Source organism: Rousettus aegyptiacus, unplaced genomic scaffold, assembly GCF_014176215.1.
Source record: "Rousettus aegyptiacus isolate mRouAeg1 unplaced genomic scaffold, mRouAeg1.p scaffold_m13_p_2, whole genome shotgun sequence".
Taxonomy (NCBI): domain Eukaryota; kingdom Metazoa; phylum Chordata; class Mammalia; order Chiroptera; family Pteropodidae; genus Rousettus; species Rousettus aegyptiacus.
The window spans coordinates 31,736,579-31,747,445 of NW_023416295.1; the positions used below are offsets into that span (position 1 = coordinate 31,736,579).

Sequence of the window (10,867 nt, forward strand, 5' to 3'; positions counted from 1 at the left end):
GTATTATGCCCCTTTCTTTCTATATAATTCATTGAATATAGTACACTTAACGACATTTAGAAATTTACACTTATACAGCATCATTACCTAATTTGAATATATTATTCAGGTTTTGGCAATTGTCCTAATAATGTCATTTATAGCAAAAGAATATCCTGGATCATGCATTACATTGAGTTGTCATGTCTCTTGAATCTTTTTAATTTGGGGACATAAACTTTTTTTTTTTTTTTTTAAGAGAACAGGTCAATAATTTTGCATAAAATGCATCTCACTTTGGATTGTCTGATGTGTCCAGGTTCAGGTTACGGATATTTTGTGAGGAGCACCACAGAAGTGATGTGCTATTCTCAGTGTGTCATGTCAGTTAGCGTATAGTATTGGTTAGCGTATAACACTGTGTTAACCTGATCACTTTATCAAATTGTTCCTGTCAAATTTTTCTGCTGTCTTATGAGAAATTATATTTAGATGATATAAATATTTTGTAATACCTCAAAATGTCACTCATTACTTTTACTATCCATTTATGAGTCTTGCCTGAATTAATGCTGATAGTGCCAAATGGTAATTTTTTTGGATCCCTTCTTTTTTTCTATAGTTAGTACTTGAGACTCTACTGTAAGAAAGGGCTTTCATATAAATATAGATATGTAAATCATTAAAAACGACATAATAGTAAGTTAATTCATTTAAAAGATTGTAATCCTTTACTATCCTTATATAATTTAATGCTGAATTGCACCATATTGAGCTATGAGAATTCTTTCTAGTTGGTTTCTGCATCTTTTTTGCATCTCGTTTTTAAGTGTTTCTTGTCTGTGATTGCTAATTGTGTCTCATTGCTACTAGAGCCTCTTAGAGGACAGAACCAGGAATTAGGACCTCATGAACTTTTTCTTCATTCAAATCCGAATTATAAAGTGGATTTTCTTTGCCATTCTTCCATTTCCACCACTTTTTCTTGGACCTCTTTTGCTTCTTTATTATTTTATTTCTATTCTTCTTTTTTTTTTTTTCTTAAGCAAATCCAAATTTTTCTTTAAGGCCCTTTTCTAAGTTTTTATTTCAGTCTTTTTTTTTTTTTTTTGATATCTTGTCTTCATTCCTAATGCAGATAAGGTAAAGCAGTGCCTAGTTACCCAGATATATTTGTGAAAGTTTGCAACGTGAAGAAATTATGTGATTCCTTCATGAATGATGGGGGATAAAATTAAACCCAGGTATTGTGATGCATAGTTAATTTTTTGAGTCTACTTAAAGAAAAGCATTTTAAAACTCAGTCCCTGTTATGGGTTGAATAGCAAAAAGATGTTGGTATCCTAAACCCCAGTGCCTGTGAATACAGCCTTAGTTAGAAATAGGGTCTTTGCAGATGATCCAGTTAAGATATGTTCATTTGAGTAAGCTCTAATCCAATATGAGTGTGTCCTTGAAAAAAGAGGAAATTCGGACATGGAGACAGACATACGCATACACAGAACTCCATCTGAAGATGAAAGCAGAAGTCAGGATAATATAAGTACAGGCCAAGAAACATCAAAAAGTACTTGCAAACCACTAGAAACTAAGATAGCGACATGAAACAGATTTTTACTCGCAGCCCTAAATAGAAACTAACAGAGCTGATGCTGTGATTTTGGATTTCTAGCCTCCAGAACGGTTAGACAATAAGTTTCTGTTTAAGCCACACATTTTTGATACTTTGTCATGGCCACCCAAAAAACTAATAAAACCAGTAAAGTGGGGTGTTAAAATTTCACTTTATGCTACATATCTATATAGATCAAAAATAGTGTTAATTTTTTTTTCTATTTAACTCATTTGATAGACTAAAAAATGGTGTCGTTCATTATGTACTTAATGGTTCAGACATTTAAGATATCAACCATTAATACATAATAAAAATAAAGAATATCATAAACTAAATAAGAGATTAAAATAGCAGATCATCATAAAAAAGAACATATTGCACTTGTGTAAAAACAATCACCTCTGGATTGAACCATTTTTATTAAGTAAAGAGAAGAAGGTTTTTTTTTTTTTAATTGAATTTATTGGAGTGACATTAATTAATAAAAGTATACAGATTTCAAGTATACAATTCAACAACACATCATATGTATATTGCACTGCATGTTCGAAACCCAAAGTTAAAAAGAAGGTTTTAATGACATAATATGAATGCTTTGTCTAACTAATGGGAAAAACTTGGCAAGCAGAGAGTTTAGAGAGAACTGCACACCTCGATTATTTTGAAGGTGTTTCTAAATTTATTTTAGAATTTAATTTGCTTTAATTAAATGAAAAACTCTCAGCTCTCTGGGCATACAGATGGGAATCAATGAAAGTTGTTTATAGTTTGGTTCTATGCATAAAATTTTTATAGTGAGATTGCTTCTATATTTTAAGACAAACACTAAAAGTGGAAATTGCAGTAGTGTATAAAAAGGGAAGAAAAATTTCTTTAATTTCATAAGGAATTTCTTTCCATTATTTTCTTTTTTTCCATTTTAATGAAATATAACAGCTTTGGCTTTCAGAATTTAAATCTAAGTTTTATGTTGAAAATAAGAAACCTTTCATTAAATTTGCTTATAAAACCTACATTTGTAAATTTATTGAGATCTCAGAAATCCTGAAGTGCAAATAAATTTGCTGTAAAACTACCAAGGAATGGATTCTGAAAAGGTGTGATATAATTTATTCACTGAAATTTTTCTCATAATTATTCTATATCATTTCACCTTGGTTAAAATGAAGCTTATAAAGATTTAATGTTTTTATAACAAAATTAACCTAATGTTAATACATTTTATGACATTTTCAGGACAGTAACATAGTTATATATAAAGTGGTGTATGTAAATTCTTCTATGAACTGTGAAGTGGTGTATACATATGAGCTGTGTAATTATTTTAGCTTAACAGAATGCCTTCTAGAAAACACTCCTCCATGTCACCTATGAACAAGCATGAGCTAGTACTTTTTGGTATACCAATGATTTGCAGAAGATCGAATGCAACATTTCCTTTTAAATCTCATGTGTCCATGTCTTCTATTCCCTCATCAAGACTAAGCTTTCTTAGTTACTTGCCAAATATCTATTATTTCATTGTTATGCAGATCAAGTTTTACTCCCTTTTGAGTTTTTCCTAGTTACTTCCTCTCCCACCTCCGAAAGCAGGACTAGGTAGTTCATCTTGCTTATTATAGTCTGTCTGTACCTTCCTTACTTTTAATTTCATGTAGCCATCTGTGAACATGTCTTTCTCCATCAATGAACTATGATATTTTGGGGTGAGAAATTTTATTCTGGTTATCTGTTTATTCTTAAGATAGGTCATAGTGATTCATGATAGTCTATAGAAGAATATTTAAGTGGATTAATAAAGTCGTCTTTCATTACATATTAGCCAAAGGTCACAGGTCATTGTATGTACCTCATCTATCCTTCAGTTTTATAATTCCTCATAGCTAGACCATTCATATGGATAGTTTTCCAGAACAGTCATGGTTTATGCTTATTATTCTGACATTCTGTCTGCTTAGGCTTTTCCCAGATTCATCAGTTTTTAAATGAATTACTTTTGTTAATGATTACTTTAAATTAAGTTGAATAAGCTGGGTGAGACTTGAATTTGTATTTCCAGTTTAAGCCATGGTGTTATTCAATGAAGTCATCGACTTATCTAGTAGTGCGTGTAACGTACTGCAGTGAATAGTGTGCTCACTTAACTGGTTATTACATATGAAAAAGGAGCAGCAATAACTCATTTCTCTCTTTCCTTCTTCTAGGCAAAACAACCAACACTTCCTTCTCAAGAACAATATGCTCATAAAATGCTGTGTGATCTAACAGAGGTATGTTAGATCTAACTTTTTCTGGTGTGCGAAGAGTGGGAGGTGTTGGGTCTCACTGCTTCTGCTAGCCACTTGGTTCACCAGTATGGTTCAGTATGCCATGGCTTTTCATGGCTGGCAGTTGATTAGTTGAAAAGTCCATGGATAGAAAAGTAACTTCTGATCGGGCTTGATGTGGTGGCCTGAACAATATTTCAGGTCTTGGTTTCTCTCTGTCCTTATCTTGACTTCATTTCCAGTAAATTAGAACAATTGCCCTCGGGCTCTCTTTCTGGTAGCAAGATGGTTGCAGTACTTAAATTTATTGTTTAAGAGAAAAAAAAATCTCACGTAGATGCCATAAATTTCTGAGATTCATCCTGAATAGACAGGCTTTAGACTTTCACTGTTCGATATGCTGTTTCACGTGGGTTCTACATACCCCTCCTCTGGAAGAATCCAGGGGAAAATTCCCATGGAAACTTCATAAACTGACCTAAATAATATCTAAAGAGAGAATGAATATAAGATAGCAAATAAAGATATCTATGACACTGCAGCTCTGAAATGTATTAGAGGTTCTATAACCATTAGTTTTCTTTTTTTCTTCATAAGTAAGGCCAGTTGTATAGACTTGCTTTCAAATATCTGCTACCGAAATCAGTTTTAATCTTTGCCATTGAGCTAGTTAGACAGGTCAAATTTCCAGAACAGTGTAATTCAAGATCTAAAATAGCCTTGTCCCATTCATTATATCTAATATCCAGCTCTCCATAAGGCTTTCTGGGGTTCCACAGGCTTACTTTTGGCTAAAAATAACAATGCATTACTGTCGACATTTAGAAAAAAGAATAATGTGTTTTTACATGAATTTTGAAAGTTTATTTAAAAACGTTGGCATATTTTGTCATGTATTATATGTGTTACATTTCGAGACATGATAATTTGTTAAAAATTAAATAAGAGTAATTAGAGGAAATAAAAATACTAAATTATTAATACTTTACCCAAAAATGGAAGTTAAATGCCTGAAAAAATGAAAAGGCTTATTATTTAGAGTTTTGTGCTCCTAAATAGAGATTTGGTTGGGAATGATAACCTTAGGAGGATGCTCTGCTCACCTCTAACTCTGGGCCTGACTTCATTTCAAGTTATAGAAAACAAGAGGGTTTACAGGGACACAATGGGAAAATGCTACTAGTTTTCTTTCCATGGTTTCCTTTTTATATACTTTTTTTTTTAATCTTTGGAGAAATATTTGTAGTCCTGCTGCCTATAAAAGTGATGTTTGAATGTATTCTGCGAAAGTTGCAAAGCTGGTAACTCATAAAATATTCCTAAGGTTGGCAAGTTTCATGAGATGAAAGCTCTAACAAGTAAAAAGGAGATTGGTGTAGTGAACTCCAGCACAGCAGTTTAAAAAGCTCATGCTGGATACTGGACTGCAGTTTGAATTCTTTTTATGGACACCAGAAGATAACATCCCTGCCATGGTTATTCTTCATTGGTTTGTTTAAGCTTAATCTACCTTACAACAAAATAATTGAAAAATGAATAAGACACCCATATTCTTTCTTTCATTTTCTTTTTTTTTCTTGAGAAGATTAAAGTTTTACTATGAAGAGGATTTTTACATTTATACTTAATTCAGTTTACTGTAGCTTGAAACAGGTCTTTAGTTTCTGCCAGCCAGAACTTGTAACCAAAGAGAATGCAGGTGTCACTATTTGGTTGGAATGGAAAGTTGCACAGATTGGCTTGGAGGCCTGAACCAATGTCTATGCTCTAATCTGTTTATTCCTGCCAAATGCCATTAGAGAGCAGTCATATCTGTTTTGACTGACAGCATAGCTAACAAATAGAATGACTGTCATCATATAATTAGTGTTTGTGGGAAAGATATATATCTATAATAGATAATCATTATTGTCTGTAAGTTTTATTTCTACAAGTATATATTTTTAAACATATTAGTTATAAACTCATTTTATATGTATATGAAAAATAAAACAAAACAACTTCTTGTCTAATAAATAGCCATTCAGATTTGTGGCATAAGCTTTAAAATACTTACAAATAGCTACAAACCTTTGCAGATAATATATAAAAGTCTTATTACGTACATGGACTGTGTCTTCACTCACAGAAAATAGAAGCTCTCTTAATATGTCTTCACATAAATAATCTTGGAGGTTAGCCGAAAGTTTCAATTCCCTTTTGAAAGTGTACCAACTGATCTAGCATGGCTGCTGAGCACCCTTTTTTGTTTCACATTCTGCATTTCTTAACTTGTAATAAAACCATTGCTAGATATTGTGGATGAGGTCTTAGAATGTATTTTCTGTAAAAATGTAGGACTCAAATCAGCCAAGTAAATCTCAGAAAATGCCTCTATCCTTATGTTATAGGATGCCTGCATGTGTTTTAACATAAAACAAATTTTAAGAGATTTTTACTTTTTTTGTTCCGACTTTAACCTACTTTTTCAGTAACTAAATAACTGTCCCAATCAAGTAAGATAAGAAGTATTAGGAATTTAGCATGGAACATAGATCTTTTAAAATATAACATAATGATGGCATTGAAAATTATATTTTAACCTCAGTATTTTAAACATGTGTCTTCAATTCCTATAACTAAGAATTCCTCTTAGAAACTAAATATAAAGAAAATAACAAGTAGAAATATTAAGAGGGCAGGAGAGTGGTTTTTAATTTGCCAAGTTTTTAAAGGCATATCAAAGCCTCTACCTATAATTGTCCATTGCCTCATATGATATTATTTTCCCCAGAATATGATTTACAAATATATTAAAGATTAGTAGATTAATCTACTATTAAGAAGTTATTTTATCATTTTACAAATCTTTCTGTTATGAATGAAGACTAAATGAATCAGGGCTTTGGTTGGTGAACAAATGAAATGTAGGGATCTAGAAGCTTCATAACCTCACTTCCTTATACCTTGCTGTATGCATGTCTTCCATTTATCTGTTCTTGAGTTTTATCCTTATAATAAACCAGCAAATGGTTCTTCAGTTGTTGCATATTTGGCAAGACATGTTGGCTTTCATGTGGGAATCCCAAAAGAGGGCTCTGTTTTTACTGTTAATAGGCTCTGTGGCTCTGGTTTTCAGTCTGTTGTGAATGGATATCAGGAAATTTGTGTTAAAGATGATGAAATTGTCTTGCTTGGAGGAGCCAAACACATGAATCAGGCTCCCTTCTGTGTCATAAACATGGATATTAGAACTAAGTTTGGATTAGAGCTAAAGCTGGAAGATTCTTCGTGAGCAGCATTAACAAATCAGCATGTCCAGTTTCCCATGGGAATTACAGAGAATTTTGCTGCAAAACATAAAATAATTAGAGAAGAATGTAACAAGTATGCTCTGTAGTCGCAACAGCAATGGAAAGATATTAGTGATGTTGGTTACTTTAATAATGAGATGATATCAAGTGAGGTGATGACAGAAAAAAAAAAAAAAAACAAGCAATGCAAGTAGATGAGTGTGCTCAATCCCAAGTAAGCCTGGAGCAGTTAAATAAACTTCCTCCAGGATTCAAGAAAGAAGGGACTGCCACTGCAAAGAGTGTGCCAGGAGTATCTGATGCTGTCATAGTTAATGAAGATGCTGTTAAGAAACATAACCTCACACTTCTGGCAAGAATCGTGGGCTATTTTGTGTCTGGATGCAATCCCTCTAACATGAATATTGTTTTTGACCCTGGTATCAATGGGGCACTAAGGAAAACAAAACCGAATTTTATGGACATGGATTTAATGGAGAGGAATGCAGTTTTTGCTCCAAGTACTTGGCAGTCGAGAAGATCTGGATACCTACCCAAGTAAAATCAATGTGAATGGAGAGTCATTGCTTTGAGTCAGCCATTGACAGAATCTATATTGAGAATTATTACACATCTGGATCAGGGATTCAGGTGTCAAGGTGGAAAATACGCTTTTAATCAGCTTGTATTGGAGGTGGCCATTCAGAGCCTGAGGAGAGCGAGGAGCCCACTGTGGCCCTCTGTTTCTTTTACTTCACCAGGACACATTAAAATAGGTAAAGATGTATTCATTTTGAATAGCAGCTAAGGCCAGAAATAAGTTCTTTCAAATTTGCACCAAATGTATTTCTAAACTAAAATCTAATTATAGAAGGCCTTAAAAAAATTGTATCCTTGCCAATAACCATCTCTATGCCTTAGAAAATATCATTTCACAAAAATTGAGTAAATGTTGCCTTAACTTCCAAAAATAAATAAATTCATAAATGCTTCCATGGTAAATACCTCTACGAGGAATGCTCAGAATTTCTTATGATTTAAAAAAAATATATATATATATATACTTTATTATGTAACATTCTGTTAACATTCTTTAATAGAAACATGTGAGAAAGAGCAATCCCCTGACACATTGGACCTGCCCAGTATTCTCAGCTAGGCCTCAGTGTTGCTGGAAGCTTACCTGGCACAGACAGCTAGATCTTTGGACCTCCTTTTGAGTATAAACTTTTTTACAGAAACTCAAAACTAGAAAAACCACTCTATGATCATGATGGATAAAGACAAAAACTAGACCACTTTGGAATTATGTCTGAGCACAGACAAAGCATTGTCCATGCCAGAATATACCAAGTATAACCTTTTCCTGACTAATGTGAACAATTGCTATTTCTTAATTAATTACATTAGTTTCATTCCCGTCTATCCTCCCCACAGAGTAGCTCTCACTTTCTGGTAGTATGCAGGCCAAAGCAAAATCTTGCTTCTTTAAACCCTCCCACAAATAAATTGACCAAAACCTAAAGTGTATAATAGGCTTTTTTAATACTTTGTGTGATGGCTAATTTTATGTGTCAACTTGTCCGGGCTAAGGGATACCCACATAGCTGGTAAAATATTATTACTAGGTCTTTTTGGAAGAGATAAACATTGGAATTGGTGAACTGAGTATAATAGATGACCCTCCCCAATCCGAGTGGACATCATCCAATTTGTTGAAAGCCGGAAAAGCACAAAAAGACAGCGGAAGGATAAATATTATCTCTATATGTTTGAGCTGTGATATCTTTCCCTTCCTTTGGACACTGGGAATTCTTGGTTCTTAGGCATTAGACCTTGGACCAGGTCATACACCATGCGCCCTCTCTGGTTCTCAGAACTGTAAGCTTGGACTAAATTACACTACTGACTTTCCAGCTTCTCTAGCTTGCAGATGGCAGATTATGGGATACTAGGCCTTAATAATTACTTGAGCCAATTCCTATCATCTCTCTCTGTCTCTCTCTGTCTGTCTGTCTCTCTCTCCTCTACTCTATCTCAGTGTAAAATCTACTTTTGGTTCTATTTCTCTAGAGAATTTTAGCACAAGTTTTTGCCAAAACACTGCACATTCTCCACATGTATGGCCTTTTATGCTGCAAAAGAGAATAAAGCCAACTGTATTCCTGGTGGTCTTTGGCTGTAGGGTGTTAACATAAGGAAGAGAAAATAGATTACAAGTGTTTAAAGACTTGATTGGAATGGGGAGATATAGTACCTAAATCCTAGAGAAATACAGTACAGGAAGATGGATATCATAAGCAGCAAAGATAAAATTTCTCTGCTCATAGAATTTTACATGACATTATACTAGAGAGATTTGTGACGTACTGATTGAATTATCCAATTCAAAAAAAAAAAAAGTATGGTGAATAGATGCAAGAGAGATGTTTCTGTATGCTCTGTTTAAATTACAATTAAGTTTCCAGCTGGAGATCTCTAAAACAGTAGAACCCTTGCAGGGATGGTATTTGCCTTGTTCTATTTTGGGTTTTTTGTTTTTTGTTTTTTGTTTTTTTTTTTTAGCAACATCACCTTATAGCGACAGCTGTTCAGGGCGCTGGGATTGGTATGAATTTTTCTTCTATTGCCGGAAAGTTCAAAAGCTGTAAAATATTTTCAGTTCATTTCAGGTTCAGGTATCCCTAGGAGCAATAGTCTTCATGCAACCAAACGGGAAGGTACTAAGATTGTAAAACAGAGACGCAGAAACTAAATGCAAACTGCTGTTAGTTGGAAACTCCAACTGGGACTTTATTGCCAAACACGAGACATTAGAAGATCAGTAGCTAAATTAGCCAGAGTAAACATCCTGAGGTGCAAAACCGGTGCCAACTCACTGAGCTAGCAATAAGACATGTAGGTAGATGGTAGGGCTGAGGAAACACTAAATAAATGTGGATAAATTCAGTATCTGTTTCTATATTGAAGGGCATAATTTGAAAAAAAAGACTATCAGAAAAAAATTAGCTGTAAGATATGGAATTTTTAGAAGGTTTATGCTCTTGATTAGAAGAAGTAAATAGCTATATTAAGATTTATATATTATATATATATATATAATTTGAGTGCTAATACAAGGACCTCATGAAAATCATTGCTTGAGATAATTGCAGTAATCTTAGTTTAATAATCATACATGGAAAATTTATATCTTCTATGGTATTATTTATTTAAATGAACATATGTTAATACATATTTCCCTTCTCTTATTTTTACTGTACTTTTTTCTTCTTCCTAAGTCCACAATTTAATAAAAATTTACTGTTGTAATGTACATATCAAAAATTGCAAAAATCATAATTTTACACTTGAGGACTTTTCCTAAATCAAAGTGACCTGTATAATCAGTACTCAGATCAAAAAATAGAATACTACCAGTGCCACAGCTCCCCATCTCATAGCTACTTTAATATCTATAATCTAATTACATTTTTACAGTAAATTTTTATTGTTGCTATTATTATTTATAATAGCAGTAGTAGTGTATCATGTGACATCACTGTTCAGTGGCCATGTATGAATATAAGGCTTATAATAGAACTGAAATTTTAAGCATCTGACTTTTAATTTTTAAACAAACTTTTGATTTTTTTCAAAACTATAGGCTATTATAATGTGTTTAAACCTAATTCCACAAGCAATGGAAAGCCACTAAAATAATTTCTGCAATAGAAAGGTATTACACTTTCTGT

General features: G+C 33.1%; 1 pseudogene; it reads left to right on the top strand.

Moving 5' to 3' along the window:
- Window positions 1–6,814: 6,814 nt before the first annotated feature.
- On the top strand, window positions 6,815–7,904 carry LOC107508402 (annotated as a pseudogene).
- Window positions 7,905–10,867: the final 2,963 nt, after the last annotated feature.